The following is an 18,734-nucleotide window of genomic DNA, read 5'->3' on the forward strand; positions in this document are numbered from 1 at the left end:
AGATAGTTGCTGGGGGCAGTATTAGTCAGTGGATAGCTGCTGAGGGCAGTATTAGTCAGTGGATAGCTGCTGAGGGCAGTCTTAGTCAGTGGATAGCTGCTGATGGCATTATTAGTCAGTGGATAGCTGCTGAGGTCAGTATTAGTCAGTAGATAGCTGCTGAGGGCATTATTAGTCAGTAGATAGTTGCTGAGGGCAGTATTAGTCAGCAGATAGTTGCTGAGGGCATTATTAGTCAGTAGATAGTTGCTGAGGGCAGTTTTAGTCAGTAGATATTTGCTGAGGGCAGTATTAGTCAGTGGATAGCTGCTGAGGGCATTATTAGTCAGTAGATAGTTGCTGAGGGCAGTATTAGTCAGTGGATAGCTGCTGAGGGCATTATTAGTCAGTGGATAGCTGCTGAGGGCAGTATTAGTCAGTGGATAGTTGCTGAGGGCAATATTAGTCAGTAGATAGCTGCTGACGGCAGTATTAGTCAGTGGATAGGTTCTGAGGGCAGTATTAGTCAGTAGATAGCTGCTGAGGGCAGTATTAGTCAGTGGATAGGTGCTGAGGGCAGTATTAGTCAGAGGATAGTTGCTGAGGGCAGTATTAGTCAGTGGATATCTGCTGAGGGCATTATTAGTCAGTGGATAGGTTCTGAGGGCAGTATTAGTCAGTAGATAGTTGCTGAGGGCATTATTAGTCAGTGGATAGTTGCTGAGGGCAGTATTAGCCAGTGGATAGTTGCTGAGGGCAGTATTAGTCAATGGATAGGTTCTGAGGGCAGTATTAGTCAGTGGATAGCTGCTGAGTGCATTATTAGTCAGTGGATAGGTTCTGAGGGCAGTATTAGTCAGTAGATAGTTGCTGAGGGCAGTATTAGTCAGAGGATAGTTGCTGAGGGCAGTATTTGTCAGTAGAAAGTTGCTGAGGGCATTATTAGTCAATGGATAGGTTCTGAGGGCAGTATTAGTCAGTAGATAGTTGCTGAGGGCATTATTAGTCAGTGGATAGTTGCTGAGGGCAGTATTAGTCAGTGGATAGCTGCTGAGGGCATTATTAGTCAGTGGATAGGTTCTGAGGGCAGTATTAGTCAGTAGATAGTTGCTGAGGGCATTATTAGTCAGTGGATAGTTGCTGAGGGCAGTATTAGCCAGTGGATAGTTGCTGAGGGCAGTATTAGTCAGTGGATAGGTTCTGAGGGCAGTATTAGTCAGTGGACAGCTGCTGAGGGCATTATTAGTCAGTGGATAGGTTCTGACGGCAGTATTAGTCAGTAGATAGTTGCTGAGGGCAGTATTAGTCAGAGGATAGTTGCTGAGGGCAGTATTAGTCAGTGGATAGCTGCTGAGGGCAGTATTAGTCAGTGGATAGCTGCTGAGGGCATTATTAGTCAGTGAATAGGTTCTGAGGGCAGTATTAGTCAGTAGATAGTTGCTGAGGGCAGTATTAGTCAGTGGATAGCTGCTGAGGGCATTATTAGTCAGTGGATAGGTTCTGAGGGCAGTATTAGTCAGTAGATAGTTGCTGAGGGCAGTATTATTCAGTAGATAGTTGCTGGGGGCAGTATTAGTCAGTGGATAGCTGCTGAGGGCATTATTAGTCAGTGGATAGCTGCTGAGGGCATTATTAGTCAGTAGATAGCTGCTGAGGGCATTATTAGTCAGTAGATAGTTGCTGAGGGCAGTATTAGTCAGTAGATAGTTGCTGAGGGCATTATGAGTCAGTAGATAGTTGCTGAGGGCAGTATTAGTCAGTACATAGTTGCTGAGGGCAGTATTAGTCAGTGGATAGCTGCTGAGGGCATTATTAGTCAGTAGATAGTTGCTGAGGGCAGTATTAGTCAGTAGATAGTTGCTGAGGGCATTATTAGTCAGTAGATAGTTGCTGAGGGCAGTATTAGTCAGTGGATAGCTGCTGAGGGCATTATCAGTCAGTAGATAGTTGCTGAGGGCAGTATTAGTCAGAGGATAGTTGCTGAGGGCAGTATTAGTCAGTGGATATCTGCTGAGGGCATTATTAGTCAGTGGATAGGTTCTGAGGGCAGTATTAGTCAGTAGATAGTTGCTGAGGGCATTATTAGTCAGTGGATAGTTGCTGAGGGCAGTATTAGCCAGTGGATAGTTGCTGAGGGCAGTATTAGTCAATGGATAGGTTCTGAGGGCAGTATTAGTCAGTGGATAGCTGCTGAGTGCATTATTAGTCAGTGGATAGGTTCTGACGGCAGTATTAGTCAGTAGATAGTTGCTGAGGGCAGTATTAGTCAGAGGATAGTTGCTGAGGGCAGTATTAGTCAGTAGATAGTTGCTGAGGGCATTATTAGTCAGTGGATAGGTTCTGAGGGCAGTATTAGTCAGTAGATAGTTGCTGAGTGCATTATTAGTCAGTGGATAGTTGCTGAGGGCAGTATTAGCCAGTGGATAGTTGCTGAGGGCATTATTAGTCAGTAGATAGTTGCTGAGGGCAGTATTAGTCAGTAGATAGTTGCTGAGGGCATTATTAGTCAGTAGATAGTTGCTGAGGGCAGTATTAGTCAGTGGATAGCTGCTGAGGGCATTATTAGTCATTAGATAGTTGCTGAGGGCAGTATTAGTCAGTGGATAGCTGCTGAGGGCATTATTAGTCAGTGGATAGCTGCTGAGGGCAGTATTAGTCAGTGGATAGTTGTTGAGGGCATTATTAGTCAGTAGATAGTTGCTGAGGGCAGTATTAGTCAGTAGATAGCTGCTGAGGGCAGTATTAGTCAGTGGATAGGTTCTGAGGGCAGTATTAGTCAGTAGATAGCTGCTGAGGGCAGTATTAGTCAGTGGATAGGTTCTGAGGGCAGTATTAGTCAGTAGATAGTTGCTGAGGGCAGTATTAGTCAGTAGATAGTTGCTGAGGGCATTATTAGTCAGTAGATAGTTGCTGAGGGCAGTTTTAGTCAGTAGATATTTGCTGAGGGCAGTATTAGTCAGTGGATAGCTGCTGAGGGCATTATTAGTCAGTAGATAGTTGCTGAGGGCAGTATTAGTCAGTAGATAGTTGCTGAGGGCATTATTAGTCAGTAGATAGTTGCTGAGGGCAGTATTAGTCAGTGGATAGCTGCTGAGGGCAGTATTAGTCAGTGGATAGCTGCTGAGGGCAGTATTAGTCAGTGGATAGTTGTTGAGGGCATTATTAGTCAGTAGATAGTTGCTGAGGGCAATATTAGTCAGTAGATAGCTGCTGAGGGCAGTATTAGTCAGTGGATAGGTTCTGAGGGCAGTATTAGTCAGTAGATAGCTGCTGAGGGCAGTATTAGTCAGTGGATAGGTTCTGAGGGCAGTATTAGTCAGTAGATAGTTGCGAGGGCAGTATTAGTCAGTGGATAGCTGCTGAGGGCATTATTAGTCAGTGGATAGGTTCTGAGGGCAGTATTAGTCAGTAGATAGTTGCTGAGGGCAGTATTAGTCAGTAGATAGTTGCTGGGGGCAGTATTAGTCAGTGGATAGCTGCTGAGGGCATTATTAGTCAGTAGATAGTTGCTGAGGGCAGTATTAGTCAGTAGATAGTTGCCGAGGGCATTATTAGTCAGTAGATAGTTGCTGAGGGCAGTATTAGTCAGAGGATAGTTGCTGAGGGCAGTATTAGTCAGTGGATAGCTGCTGAGGGCAGTATTAGTCAGTGGATAGCTGCTGAGGGCATTATTAGTCAGTGAATAGGTTCTGAGGGCAGTATTAGTCAGTAGATAGTTGCTGAGGGCAGTATTAGTCAGTGGATAGCTGCTGAGGGCATTATTAGTCAGTGGATAGGTTCTGAGGGCAGTATTAGTCAGTAGATAGTTGCTGAGGGCAGTATTATTCAGTAGATAGTTGCTGGGGGCAGTATTAGTCAGTGGATAGCTGCTGAGGGCATTATTAGTCAGTGGATAGCTGCTGAGGGCAGTATTAGTCAGTAGATAGCTGCTGAGGGCATTATTAGTCAGTAGATAGTTGCTGAGGGCAGTATTAGTCAGTAGATAGTTGCTGAGGGCATTATGAGTCAGTAGATAGTTGCTGAGGGCAGTATTAGTCAGTAGATAGTTGCTGAGGGCAGTATTAGTCAGTAGATAGTTGCCGAGGGCATTATTAGTCAGTAGATAGTTGCTGAGGGCAGTATTAGTCAGTGGATAGCTGCTGAGGGCATTATCAGTCAGTAGATAGTTGCTGAGGGCAGTATTAGTCAGAGGATAGTTGCTGAGGGCAGTATTAGTCAGTGGATATCTGCTGAGGGCATTATTAGTCAGTGGATAGGTTCTGAGGGCAGTATTAGTCAGTAGATAGTTGCTGAGGGCATTATTAGTCAGTGGATAGTTGCTGAGGGCAGTATTAGCCAGTGGATAGTTGCTGAGGGCAGTATTAGTCAATGGATAGGTTCTGAGGGCAGTATTAGTCAGTGGATAGCTGCTGAGTGCATTATTAGTCAGTGGATAGGTTCTGACGGCAGTATTAGTCAGTAGATAGTTGCTGAGGGCAGTATTAGTCAGAGGATAGTTGCTGAGGGCAGTATTAGTCAGTAGATAGTTGCTGAGGGCATTATTAGTCAGTGGATAGGTTCTGAGGGCAGTATTAGTCAGTAGATAGTTGCTGAGGGCATTATTAGTCAGTGGATAGTTGCTGAGGGCAGTATTAGCCAGTGGATAGTTGCTGAGGGCATTATTAGTCAGTAGATAGTTGCTGAGGGCAGTATTAGTCAGTAGATAGTTGCTGAGGGCATTATTAGTCAGTAGATAGTTGCTGAGGGCAGTATTAGTCAGTGGATACCTGCTGAGGGCATTATTAGTCATTAGATAGTTGCTGAGGGCAGTATTAGTCAGTGGATAGCTGCTGAGGGCATTATTAGTCAGTGGATAGCTGCTGAGGGCAGTATTAGTCAGTGGATAGTTGTTGAGGGCATTATTAGTCAGTAGATAGTTGCTGAGGGCAATATTAGTCAGTAGATAGCTGCTGAGGGCAGTATTAGTCAGTGGATAGGTTCTGAGGGCAGTATTAGTCAGTAGATAGCTGCTGAGGGCAGTATTAGTCAGTGGATAGGTTCTGAGGGCAGTATTAGTCAGTAGATAGTTGCTGAGGGCAGTATTAGTCAGCAGATAGTTGCTGAGGGCATTATTAGTCAGTAGATAGTTGCTGAGGGCAGTTTTAGTCAGTAGATATTTGCTGAGGGCAGTATTAGTCAGTGGATAGCTGCTGAGGGCATTATTAGTCAGTAGATAGTTGCTGAGGGCAGTATTAGTCAGTAGATAGTTGCTGAGGGCATTATTAGTCAGTAGATAGTTGCTGAGGGCAGTATTAGTCAGTGGATAGCTGCTGAGGGCATTATTAGTCAGTGGATAGCTGCTGAGGGCAGTATTAGTCAGTGGATAGTTGTTGAGGGCATTATTAGTCAGTAGATAGTTGCTGAGGGCAATATTAGTCAGTAGATAGCTGCTGAGGGCAGTATTAGTCAGTGGATAGGTTCTGAGGGCAGTATTAGTCAGTAGATAGCTGCTGAGGGCAGTATTAGTCAGTGGATAGGTTCTGAGGGCAGTATTAGTCAGTAGATAGTTGCCGAGGGCAGTATTAGTCAGTGGATAGCTGCTGAGGGCATTATTAGTCAGTGGATAGGTTCTGAGGGCAGTATTAGTCAGTAGATAGTTGCTGAGGGCAGTATTAGTCAGTAGATAGTTGCTGGGGGCAGTATTAGTCAGTGGATAGCTGCTGAGGGCATTATTAGTCAGTGGATAGCTGCTGAGGGCAGTATTAGTCAGTAGATAGCTGCTGAGGGCATTATTAGTCAGTAGATAGTTGCTGAGGGCAGTATTAGTCAGTAGATAGTTGCTGAGGGCATTATGAGTCAGTAGATAGTTGCTGAGGGCAGTATTAGTCAGTAGATAGTTGCTGAGGGCAGTATTAGTCAGTGGATAGCTGCTGAGGGCATTATTAGTCAGTAGATAGTTGCTGAGGGCAGTATTAGTCAGTAGATAGTTGCCGAGGGCAGTATTAGTCAGTAGATAGTTGCTGAGGGCAGTATTAGTCAGTGGATAGCTGCTGATGGCATTATCAGTCAGTAGATAGTTGCTCAGGGCAGTATTAGTCAGAGGATAGTTGCTGAGGACAGTATTAGTCAGTGGATATCTGCTGAGGGCATTATTAGTCAGTGGATAGGTTCTGAGGGCAGTATTAGTCAGTAGATAGTTGCTGAGGGCATTATTAGTCAGTGGATAGTTGCTGAGGGCAGTATTAGCCAGTGGATAGTTGCTGAGGGCAGTATTAGTCAATGGATAGGTTCTGAGGGCAGTATTAGTCAGTGGATAGCTGCTGAGTGCATTATTAGTCAGTGGATAGGTTCTGACGGCAGTATTAGTCAGTAGATAGTTGCTGAGGGCAGTATTAGTCAGAGGATAGTTGCTGAGGGCAGTATTAGTCAGTAGATAGTTGCTGAGGGCATTATTAGTCAATGGATAGGTTCTGAGGGCAGTATTAGTCAGTAGATAGTTGCTGAGGGCATTATTAGTCAGTGGATAGTTGCTGAGGGCAGTATTAGTCAGTGGATAGCTGCTGAGGGCATTATTAGTCAGTGGATAGGTTCTGAGGGCAGTATTAGTCAGTAGATAGTTGCTGAGGGCATTATTAGTCAGTGGATAGTTGCTGAGGGCAGTATTAGCCAGTGGATAGTTGCTGAGGGCAGTATTAGTCAGTGGATAGGTTCTGAGGGCAGTATTAGTCAGTGGACAGCTGCGGAGGGCATTATTAGTCAGTGGATAGGTTCTGACGGCAGTATTAGTCAGTAGATAGTTGCTGAGGGCAGTATTAGTCAGTGGATAGCTGCTGAGGGCAGTATTAGTCAGTGGATAGCTGCTGAGGGCATTATTAGTCAGTGAATAGGTTCTGAGGGCAGTATTAGTCAGTAGATAATTGCTGAGGGCAGTATTAGTCAGTGGATAGCTGCTGAGGGCATTATTAGTCAGTGGATAGGTTCTGAGGGCAGTATTAGTCAGTAGATAGTTGCTGAGGGCAGTATTATTCAGTAGATAGTTGCTGGGGGCAGTATTAGTCAGTGGATAGCTGCTGAGGGCATTATTAGTCAGTGGATAGCTGCTGAGGGCAGTATTAGTCAGTAGATAGCTGCTGAGGGCATTATTAGTCAGTAGATAGTTGCTGAGGGCAGTATTAGTCAGTAGATAGTTGCTGAGGGCATTATGAGTCAGTAGATAGTTGCTGAGGGCAGTATTAGTCAGTAGATAGTTGCTGAGGGCAGTATTAGTCAGTGGATAGCTGCTGAGGGCATTATTAGTCAGTAGATAGTTGCTGAGGGCAGTATTAGTCAGTAGATAGTTGCCGAGGGCATTATTACTCAGTTGATAGTTGCTGAGGGCAGTATTAGTCAGTGGATAGCTGCTGAGGGCATTATCAGTCAGTAGATAGTTGCTGAGGGCAGTATTAGTCAGAGGATAGTTGCTGAGGGCAGTATTAGTCAGTGGATATCTGCTGAGGGCATTATTAGTCAGTGGATAGGTTCTGAGGGCAGTATTAGTCAGTAGATAGTTGCTGAGGGCATTATTAGTCAGTGGATAGTTGCTGAGGGCAGTGTTAGCCAGTGGATAGTTGCTGAGGGCAGTATTAGTCAATGGATAGGTTCTGAGGGCAGTATTAGTCAGTGGATAGCTGCTGAGTGCATTATTAGTCAGTGGATAGGTTCTGAGGGCATTATTAGTCAGTGGATAGGTTCTGAGGGCAGTATTAGTCAGTAGATAGTTGCTGAGGGCATTATTAGTCAGTGGATAGTTGCTGAGGGCAGTATTAGTCAGTAGATAGTTGCTGAGGGCATTATTAGTCAGTGGATAGGTTCTGAGGGCAGTATTAGTCAGTAGATAGTTGCTGAGGGCATTATTAGTCAGTGGATAGTTGCTGAGGGCAGTATTAGCCAGTGGATAGTTGCTGAGGGCAGTATTAGTCAGTGGATAGCTGCTGAGGGCAGTATTAGTCAGTGGATAGCTGCCGAGGGCATTATTAGTCAGTGGATAGGTTCTGAGGGCAGTATTAGTCAGTAGATAGTTGCTGAGGGCAGTATTAGTCAGTGGATAGCTGCTGAGGGCATTATTAGTCAGTGGATAGGTTCTGAGGGCAGTATTAGTCAGTAGATAGTTGCTGAGGGCAGTATTAGTCAGTAGATAGTTGCTGGGGGCAGTATTAGTCAGTGGATAGCTGCTGAGGGCAGTATTAGTCAGTGGATAGCTGCTGAGGGCAGTCTTAGTCAGTGGATAGCTGCTGATGGCATTATTAGTCAGTGGATAGCTGCTGAGGTCAGTATTAGTCAGTAGATAGCTGCTGAGGGCATTATTAGTCAGTAGATAGTTGCTGAGGGCAGTATTAGTCAGTGGATAGTTGCTGAGGGCAGTATTAGTCATTTGATAGTTGCTGAGGGCAGTATTAGTCATTTGATAGTTGCTGAGGGCATTATTCGTCATTAGATAGTTGCTGAGGGCAGTATTAGTCAGTAGATAGTTGCTGAGGGCAGTATTAGTCATTAGATAGTTGCTGAGGGCAGTATTAGTCAGTGGATAGTTGCTGAGGGCAGTATTAGTCAGTGGATAGCTGCTGAGGGCATTATTAGTCAATAGATAGTTGCTGAGGGCAGTATTAGTAAGTAGATAGTTGCAGAGGGCAGTATTAGTCAGTGGATAGCTGCTGAGGGCATTATTAGTCAGAGGATAGCTGCTGAGGGCAGTATTAGTCAGTAGATAGTTGCTGAGGGCAGTATTAGCCAGTGGATAGTTGCTGAGGGCAGTATTAGTCAATGGATAGGTTCTGAGGGCAGTATTAGTCAGTGGATAGCTGCTGAGTGCATTATTAGTCAGTGGATAGGTTCTGACGGCAGTATTAGTCAGTAGATAGTTGCTGAGGGCAGTATTAGTCAGAGGATAGTTGCTGAGGGCAGTATTAGTCAGTAGATAGTTGCTGAGGGCATTATTAGTCAATGGATAGGTTCTGAGGGCAGTATTAGTCAGTAGATAGTTGCTGAGGGCATTATTAGTCAGTGGATAGTTGCTGAGGGCAGTATTAGTCAGTGGATAGCTGCTGAGGGCATTATTAGTCAGTGGATAGGTTCTGAGGGCAGTATTAGTCAGTAGATAGTTGCTGAGGGCATTATTAGTCAGTGGATAGTTGCTGAGGGCAGTATTAGCCAGTGGATAGTTGCTGAGGGCAGTATTAGTCAGTGGATAGGTTCTGAGGGCAGTATTAGTCAGTGGACAGCTGCGGAGGGCATTATTAGTCAGTGGATAGGTTCTGACGGCAGTATTAGTCAGTAGATAGTTGCTGAGGGCAGTATTAGTCAGTGGATAGCTGCTGAGGGCAGTATTAGTCAGTGGATAGCTGCTGAGGGCATTATTAGTCAGTGAATAGGTTCTGAGGGCAGTATTAGTCAGTAGATAGTTGCTGAGGGCAGTATTAGTCAGTGGATAGCTGCTGAGGGCATTATTAGTCAGTGGATAGGTTCTGAGGGCAGTATTAGTCAGTAGATAGTTGCTGAGGGCAGTATTATTCAGTAGATAGTTGCTGGGGCAGTATTAGTCAGTGGATAGCTGCTGAGGGCATTATTAGTCAGTGGATAGCTGCTGAGGGCAGTATTAGTCAGTAGATAGCTGCTGAGGGCATTATTAGTCAGTATATAGTTGCTGAGGGCAGTATTAGTCAGTAGATAGTTGCTGAGGGCATTATGAGTCAGTAGATAGTTGCTGAGGGCAGTATTAGTCAGTAGATAGTTGCTGAGGGCAGTATTAGTCAGTGGATAGCTGCTGAGGGCATTATTAGTCAGTAGATAGTTGCTGAGGGCAGTATTAGTCAGTAGATAGTTGCCGAGAGCATTATTAGTCAGTTGATAGTTGCTGAGGGCAGTATTAGTCAGTGGATAGCTGCTGAGGGCATTATCAGTCAGTAGATAGTTGCTGAGGGCAGTATTAGTCAGAGGATAGTTGCTGAGGGCAGTATTAGTCAGTGGATATCTGCTGAGGGCATTATTAGTCAGTGGATAGGTTCTGAGGGCAGTATTAGTCAGTAGATAGTTGCTGAGGGCATTATTAGTCAGTGGATAGTTGCTGAGGGCAGTATTAGCCAGTGGATAGTTGCTGAGGGCAGTATTAGTCAGTGGATAGGTTCTGAGGGCAGTATTAGTCAGTGGACAGCTGCGGAGGGCATTATTAGTCAGTGGATAGGTTCTGACGGCAGTATTAGTCAGTAGATAGTTGCTGAGGGCAGTATTAGTCAGTGGATAGCTGCTGAGGGCAGTATTAGTCAGTGGATAGCTGCTGAGGGCATTATTAGTCAGTGAATAGGTTCTGAGGGCAGTATTAGTCAGTAGATAGTTGCTGAGGGCAGTATTAGTCAGTGGATAGCTGCTGAGGGCATTATTAGTCAGTGGATAGGTTCTGAGGGCAGTATTAGTCAGTAGATAGTTGCTGAGGGCAGTATTATTCAGTAGATAGTTGCTGGGGGCAGTATTAGTCAGTGGATAGCTGCTGAGGGCATTATTAGTCAGTGGATAGCTGCTGAGGGCAGTATTAGTCAGTAGATAGCTGCTGAGGGCATTATTAGTCAGTATATAGTTGCTGAGGGCAGTATTAGTCAGTAGATAGTTGCTGAGGGCATTATGAGTCAGTAGATAGTTGCTGAGGGCAGTATTAGTCAGTAGATAGTTGCTGAGGGCAGTATTAGTCAGTGGATAGCTGCTGAGGGCATTATTAGTCAGTAGATAGTTGCTGAGGGCAGTATTAGTCAGTAGATAGTTGCCGAGAGCATTATTAGTCAGTTGATAGTTGCTGAGGGCAGTATTAGTCAGTGGATAGCTGCTGAGGGCATTATCAGTCAGTAGATAGTTGCTGAGGGCAGTATTAGTCAGAGGATAGTTGCTGAGGGCAGTATTAGTCAGTGGATATCTGCTGAGGGCATTATTAGTCAGTGGATAGGTTCTGAGGGCAGTATTAGTCAGTAGATAGTTGCTGAGGGCATTATTAGTCAGTGGATAGTTGCTGAGGGCAGTATTAGCCAGTGGATAGTTGCTGAGGGCAGTATTAGTCAATGGATAGGTTCTGAGGGCAGTATTAGTCAGTGGATAGCTGCTGAGTGCATTATTAGTCAGTGGATAGGTTCTGAGGGCATTATTAGTCAGTGGATAGGTTCTGAGGGCAGTATTAGTCAGTAGATAGTTGCTGAGGGCATTATTAGTCAGTGGATAGTTGCTGAGGGCAGTATTAGTCAGTAGATAGTTGCTGAGGGCATTATTAGTCAGTGGATAGGTTCTGAGGGCAGTATTAGTCAGTAGATAGTTGCTGAGGGCATTATTAGTCAGTGGATAGTTGCTGAGGGCAGTATTAGCCAGTGGATAGTTGCTGAGGGCAGTATTAGTCAGAGGATAGCTGCTGAGGGCAGTATTAGTCAGTGGATAGCTGCCGAGGGCATTATTAGTCAGTGGATAGGTTCTGAGGGCAGTATTAGTCAGTAGATAGTTGCTGAGGGCAGTATTAGTCAGTGGATAGCTGCTGAGGGCATTATTAGTCAGTGGATAGGTTCTGAGGGCAGTATTAGTCAGTAGATAGTTGCTGAGGGCAGTATTAGTCAGTAGATAGTTGCTGGGGGCAGTATTAGTCAGTGGATAGCTGCTGAGGGCAGTATTAGTCAGTGGATAGCTGCTGAGGGCAGTCTTAGTCAGTGGATAGCTGCTGATGGCATTATTAGTCAGTGGATAGCTGCTGAGGTCATTATTAGTCAGTAGATAGCTGCTGAGGGCATTATTAGTCAGTAGATAGTTGCTGAGGGCAGTATTAGTCAGCAGATAGTTGCTGAGGGCATTATTAGTCAGTAGATAGTTGCTGAGGGCAGTTTTAGTCAGTAGATATTTGCTGAGGGCAGTATTAGTCAGTGGATAGCTGCTGAGGGCATTATTAGTCAGTAGATAGTTGCTGAGGGCAGTATTAGTCAGTAGATAGTTGCTGAGGGCATTATTAGTCAGTAGATAGTTGCTGAGGGCAGTATTAGTCAGTGGATAGCTGCTGAGGGCATTATTAGTCATTAGATAGTTGCTGAGGGCAGTATTAGTCAGTGGATAGCTGCTGAGGGCAGTATTAGTCAGTGGATAGCTGCTGAGGGCAGTATTAGTCAGTGGATAGTTGTTGAGGGCATTATTAGTCAGTAGATAGTTGCTGAGGGCAGTATTAGTCAGTAGATAGCTGCTGAGGGCAGTATTAGTCAGTGGATAGGTTCTGAGGGCAGTATTAGTCAGTAGATAGCTGCTGAGGGCAGTATTAGTCAGTGGATAGGTTCTGAGGGCAGTATTAGTCAGTAGATAGTTGCCGAGGGCAGTATTAGTCAGTGCATAGCTGCTGAGGGCAGTATTAGTCATTTGATAGTTGCCGAGGGCAGTATTAGTCAGTGGATAGCTGCTGAGGGCAGTATTAGTCATTTGATAGTTGCTGAGGGCAGTATTAGTCATTTGATAGTTGCTGAGGGCATTATTCGTCATTAGATAGTTGCTGAGGGCAGTATTAGTCAGTAGATAGTTGCTGAGGGCAGTATTAGTCATTAGATAGTTGCTGAGGGCAGTATTAGTCAGTGGATAGTTGCTGAGGGCAGTATTAGTCAGTGGATAGCTGCTGAGGGCATTATTAGTCAATAGATAGTTGCTGAGGGCAGTATTAGTAAGTAGATAGTTGCAGAGGGCAGTATTAGTCAGTGGATAGCTGCTGAGGGCATTATTAGTCAGAGGATAGCTGCTGAGGGCAGTATTAGTCAGTAGATAGTTGCTGAGGGCAGTATTAGTCAGTAAATAGTTGCTGAGGGCAGTATTAGTCAGTAGATAGTTGCTGAGGGCAGTATTATTCAGTGGATAGTTGCTGAGGGCAGTATTAGTCAGTGGATAGCTGCTGAGGGCATTATTAGTCAGTGGATAGTTGCTGAGGGCAGTATTAGTCAGAGGATAGTTGCTGAGGGCAGTATTAGTCAGTGGATAGCTGCTGAGGGCAGTATTAGTCAGTGCATAGCTGCTGAGGGCATTATTAGTCAGTGAATAGGTTCTGAGGGCAGTATTAGTCAGTAGATAGTTGCTGAGGGCAGTATTAGTCAGTGGATAGCTGCTGAGGGCATTATTAGTCAGTGGATAGGTTCTGAGGGCAGTATTAGTCAGTAGATAGTTGCTGAGGGCAGTATTATTCAGTGATAGTTGCTGGGGGCAGTATTAGTCAGTGGATAGCTGCTGAGGGCATTATTAGTCAGTGGATAGCTGCTGAGGGCAGTATTCGTCAGTAGATAGCTGCTGAGGGCATTATTAGTCAGTAGATAGTTGCTGAGGGCAGTATTAGTCAGTAGATAGTTGCTGAGGGCATTATGAGTCAGTAGATAGTTGCTGAGGGCAGTATTAGTCAGTAGATAGTTGCTGAGGGCAGTATTAGTCAGTGGATAGCTGCTGAGGGCATTATTAGTCAGTAGATAGTTGCTGAGGGCAGTATTAGTCAGTAGATAGTTGCCGAGGGCATTATTAGTCAGTAGATAGTTGCTGAGGGCAGTATTAGTCAGTGGATAGCTGCTGAGGGCATTATCAGTCAGTAGATAGTTGCTGAGGGCAGTATTAGTCAGAGGATAGTTGCTGAGGGCAGTATTAGTCAGTGGATATCTGCTGAGGGCATTATTAGTCAGTGGATAGGTTCTGAGGGCAGTATTAGTCAGTAGATAGTTGCTGAGGGCATTATTAGTCAGTGGATAGTTGCTGAGGGCAGTATTAGCCAGTGGATAGTTGCTGAGGGCAGTATTAGTCAATGGATAGGTTCTGAGGGCAGTATTAGTCAGTGGATAGCTGCTGAGTGCATTATTAGTCAGTGGATAGGTTCTGACGGCAGTATTAGTCAGTAGATAGTTGCTGAGGGCAGTATTAGTCAGAGGATAGTTGCTGAGGGCAGTATTAGTCAGTAGATAGTTGCTGAGGGCATTATTAGTCAATGGATAGGTTCTGAGGGCAGTATTAGTCAGTAGATAGTTGCTGAGGGCATTATTAGTCAGTGGATAGTTGCTGAGGGCAGTATTAGTCAGTGGATAGCTGCTGAGGGCATTATTAGTCAGTGGATAGGTTCTGAGGGCAGTATTAGTCAGTAGATAGTTGCTGAGGGCATTATTAGTCAGTGGATAGTTGCTGAGGGCAGTATTAGCCAGTGGATAGTTGCTGAGGGCAGTATTAGTCAGTGGATAGGTTCTGAGGGCAGTATTAGTCAGTGGACAGCTGCGGAGGGCATTATTAGTCAGTGGATAGGTTCTGACGGCAGTATTAGTCAGTAGATAGTTGCTGAGGGCAGTATTAGTCAGTGGATAGCTGCTGAGGGCAGTATTAGTCAGTGGATAGCTGCTGAGGGCATTATTAGTCAGTGAATAGGTTCTGAGGGCAGTATTAGTCAGTAGATAGTTGCTGAGGGCAGTATTAGTCAGTGGATAGCTGCTGAGGGCATTATTAGTCAGTGGATAGGTTCTGAGGGCAGTATTAGTCAGTAGATAGTTGCTGAGGGCAGTATTATTCAGTAGATAGTTGCTGGGGGCAGTATTAGTCAGTGGATAGCTGCTGAGGGCATTATTAGTCAGTGGATAGCTGCTGAGTGCAGTATTAGTCAGTAGATAGCTGCTGAGGGCATTATTAGTCAGTATATAGTTGCTGAGGGCAGTATTAGTCAGTAGATAGTTGCTGAGGGCATTATTAGTCAGTAGATAGTTGCTGAGGGCAGTATTAGTCAGTAGATAGTTGCTGAGGGCAGTATTAGTCAGTGGATAGCTGCTGAGGGCATTATTAGTCAGTAGATAGTTGCTGAGGGCAGTATTAGTCAGTAGATAGTTGCCGAGAGCATTATTAGTCAGTTGATAGTTGCTGAGGGCAGTATTAGTCAGTGGATAGCTGCTGAGGGCAGTATTAGCCAGTGGATAGTTGCTGAGGGCAGTATTAGTCAGTGGATAGCTGCTGAGGGCAGTATTAGTCAGTGGATAGCTGCCGAGGGCATTATTAGTCAGTGGATAGGTTCTGAGGGCAGTATTAGTCAGTAGATAGTTGCTGAGGGCAGTATTAGTCAGTGGATAGCTGCTGAGGGCATTATTAGTCAGTGGATAGGTTCTGAGGGCAGTATTAGTCAGTAGATAGTTGCTGAGGGCAGTATTAGTCAGTAGATAGTTGCTGGGGGCAGTATTAGTCAGTGGATAGCTGCTGAGGGCAGTATTAGTCAGTGGACAGCTGCTGAGGGCAGTCTTAGTCAGTGGATAGCTGCTGATGGCATTATTAGTCAGTGGATAGCTGCTGAGGTCAGTATTAGTCAGTAGATAGCTGCTGAGGGCATTATTAGTCAGTAGATAGTTGCTGAGGGCAGTATTAGTCAGCAGATAGTTGCTGAGGGCATTATTAGTCAGTAGATAGTTGCTGAGGGCAGTTTTAGTCAGTAGATATTTGCTGAGGGCAGTATTAGTCAGTGGATAGCTGCTGAGGGCATTATTAGTCAGTAGATAGTTGCTGAGGGCAGTATTAGTCAGTAGATAGTTGCTGAGGGCATTAATAGTCAGTAGATAGTTGCTGAGGGCAGTATTAGTCAGTGGATAGCTGCTGAGGGCATTATTAGTCATTAGATAGTTGCTGAGGGCAGTATTAGTCAGTGGATAGCTGCTGAGGGCATTATTAGTCAGTGGATAGCTGCTGAGGGCAGTATTAGTCAGTGGATAGTTGTTGAGGGCATTATTAGTCAGTAGATAGTTGCTGAGGGCAATATTAGTCAGTAGATAGCTGCTGAGGGCAGTATTAGTCAGTGGATAGGTTCTGAGGGCAGTATTAGTCAGTAGATAGCTGCTGAGGGCAGTATTAGTCAGTGGATAGGTTCTGAGGGCAGTATTAGTCAGTAGATAGTTGCTGAGGGTAGTATTAGTCAGTAGATAGTTGCTGAGGGCAGTATTAGTCAGTAGATAGTTGCTGAGGGCAGTATTAGTCATTAGATAGTTGCTGAGGGCAGTATTAGTCAGTAGATAGTTGCTGAGGGCAGTATTAGTCATTAGATAGTTGCTGAGGGCAGTATTAGTCAGTGGATAGTTGCTGAGGGCAGTATTAGTCAGTGGATAGCTGCTGAGGGCATTATTAGTCAATAGATAGTTGCTGAGGGCAGTATTAGTAAGTAGATAGTTGCAGAGGGCAGTATTAGTCAGTGGATAGCTGCTGAGGGCATTATTAGTCAGAGGATAGCTGCTGAGGGCAGTATTAGTCAGTAGATAGTTGCTGAGGGCAGTATTAGTCAGTAAATAGTTGCTGAGGGCAGTATTAGTCAGTAGATAGTTGCTGAGGGCAGTATTAGTCAGTGGATAGTTGCTGAGGGCAGTATTAGTCAGTGGATAGCTGCTGAGGGCATTATTAGTCAGTGGATAGTTGCTGAGGGCAGTATTAGTCAGTAGATAGTTGCTGAGGGCAGTATTAGTCAGTAGATAGTTGCTGAGGGCAGTATTAGTCAGTAGATAGTTGCTGAGGGCAGTTTTAGTAATTTGATAGTTGCTGAGGGCAGTATTAGTCAGTGGATAGTTGCTGATGGCAGTATTAGTCATTGGATAGTTGCTGATGGCAGTATTAGTCAGTAGATAGTTGCTGAGGGCAGTATTAGTCATTAGATAGTTGCTGAGGGCAGTATTAGTCAGTAGATAGTTGCTGAGGGCAGTATTAGTCATTAGATAGTTGCTGAGGGCAGTATTAGTCAGTAGATAGTTGCTGAGGGTAGTATTAGTCAGTAGATAGTTGCTGAGGGCAGTATTAGTCAGTGGATAGTTGTTGAGGGCATTTTTAGTCAGTAGATAGTTGCTGAGGGCAGTATTAGTCAGTAGATAGCTGCTGAGGGTAGTATTAGTCAGTGGATAGGTTCTGAGGGCAGTATTAGTCAGTAGATAGCTGCTGAGGGCAGTATTAGTCAGTAGATAGTTGCCGAGGGCAGTATTAGTCAGTGGATAGCTGCTGAGGGCAGTATTAGTCATTTGATAGTTGCCGAGGGCAGTATTAGTCAATGGATAGCTGCTGAGGGCAGTATTAGTCATTTGATAGTTGCTGAGGGCAGTATTAGTCAATGGATAGCTGCTGAGGGCAGTATTAGTCATTTGATAGTTGCTGAGGGCAGTATTAGTCATTTGATAGTTGCTGAGGGCATTATTAGTCATTAGATAGTTGCTGAGGGCAGTATTAGTCAGTGGATAGCTGCTGAGGGCATTATTAGTCAATAGATAGTTGCTGAGGGCAGTATTAGTAAGTAGATAGTTGCAGAGGGCAGTATTAGTCAGTGGATAGCTGCTGAGGGCATTATTAGTCAGAGGATAGCTGCTGAGGGCAGTATTAGTCAGTATATAGTTGCTGAGGGCAGTATTAGTCAGTAGATAGTTGCTGAGGGCAGTATTAGTCAGTAGATAGTTGCTGACGGCAGTATTAGTCAGTGGATAGTTGCTGAGGGCAGTATTAGTCAGTGGATAGCTGCTGAGGGCATTATTAGTCAGTGGATAGTTGCTGAGGGCAGTATTAGTCAGTAGATAGTTGCTGAGGGCAGTATTAGTCAGTATATAGTTGCTGAGGGCAGTATTAGTCAGTAGATAGTTGCTGAGGGCAGTTTTAGTAATTTGATAGTTGCTGAGGGCAGGATTAGTCAGTGGATAGTTGCTGATGGCAGTATTAGTCATTGGATTGTTGCTGAGGGCAGTATTAGTCAGTAGATAGTTGCTGAGGGCAGTATTAGTCATTAGATAGTTGCTGAGGGCAGTATTAGTCAGTAGATAGTTGCTGAGGGCAGTATTAGTCATTAGATAGTTGCTGAGGGCAGTATTAGTCAGTAGATAGTTGCTGAGGGTAGTATTAGTCAGTAGATAGCTGCTGAGGGCAGTATTAGTCAGTAGATAGTTGCTGAGGGCAGTATTAGTCATTAGATAGTTGCTGAGGGCAGTATTAGTCAGTAGATAGTTGCTGAGGGCAGTATTAGTCATTAGATAGTTGCTGAGGGCAGTATTAGTCAGTAGATAGTTGCTGAGGGTAGTATTAGTCAGTAGATAGTTGCTGAGGGCAGTATTAGTCAGTGGATAGTTGCTGAGGGCAGTATTAGTCATTAGATAGTTGCTGAGGGCATTATTAGTCAGTGGATAGCTGCTGAGGGCAGTATTAGTCAGTGGATAGTTACTGAGGGCAGTATTAGTCAGTGGATAGTTGCAGAGGGCAGTATTCGTCATTAGATAGTTGCTGAGTGCAGTATTAGTCAGTGGATAGCTGCTGAGGGCAGTATTAGTCAGTGGATAGTTACTTAGCGCAGTATTAGTCAGTGGATAGTTGCTGAGGGCAGTATTAGAGAGTGGATAGCTGCTGAGGGCATTATTAGTCAGTGGATAGCTGCTGAGGGCAGTATTAGTCAGTAGATAGTTGCTGAGGGCAGTATTAGTCAGTGGATTGCTGCTGAGGGCAGTATTAGTCAGTGGATAGCTGCAGAGGGCAGTATTAGTCAGTGGATAGCTGCTGAGTGCATTATTAGTCAGTGGATAGCTGCTGAGGGCATTATTAGTCAGTGGATTGCTGCTGAGGGCAGTATCAGTCAGTGGATAGCTGCAGAGGGCAGTATTAGTCAGTGGATAGCTGCAGAGGGCAGTATTAGTCAGTGGATAGCTGCAGAGGGCAGTATTAGTCAGTGGATAGCTACTGAGTGCATTATTAGTCAGTGGATAGCTGCTGAGGGCAGTATTAGTCAGTGGATAGCTACTGAGGGC

The sequence above is a fragment of the Oncorhynchus masou genome, chromosome 18 (genome assembly GCF_036934945.1).
Source record: "Oncorhynchus masou masou isolate Uvic2021 chromosome 18, UVic_Omas_1.1, whole genome shotgun sequence".
Taxonomy (NCBI): Eukaryota; Metazoa; Chordata; class Actinopteri; order Salmoniformes; family Salmonidae; genus Oncorhynchus; species Oncorhynchus masou.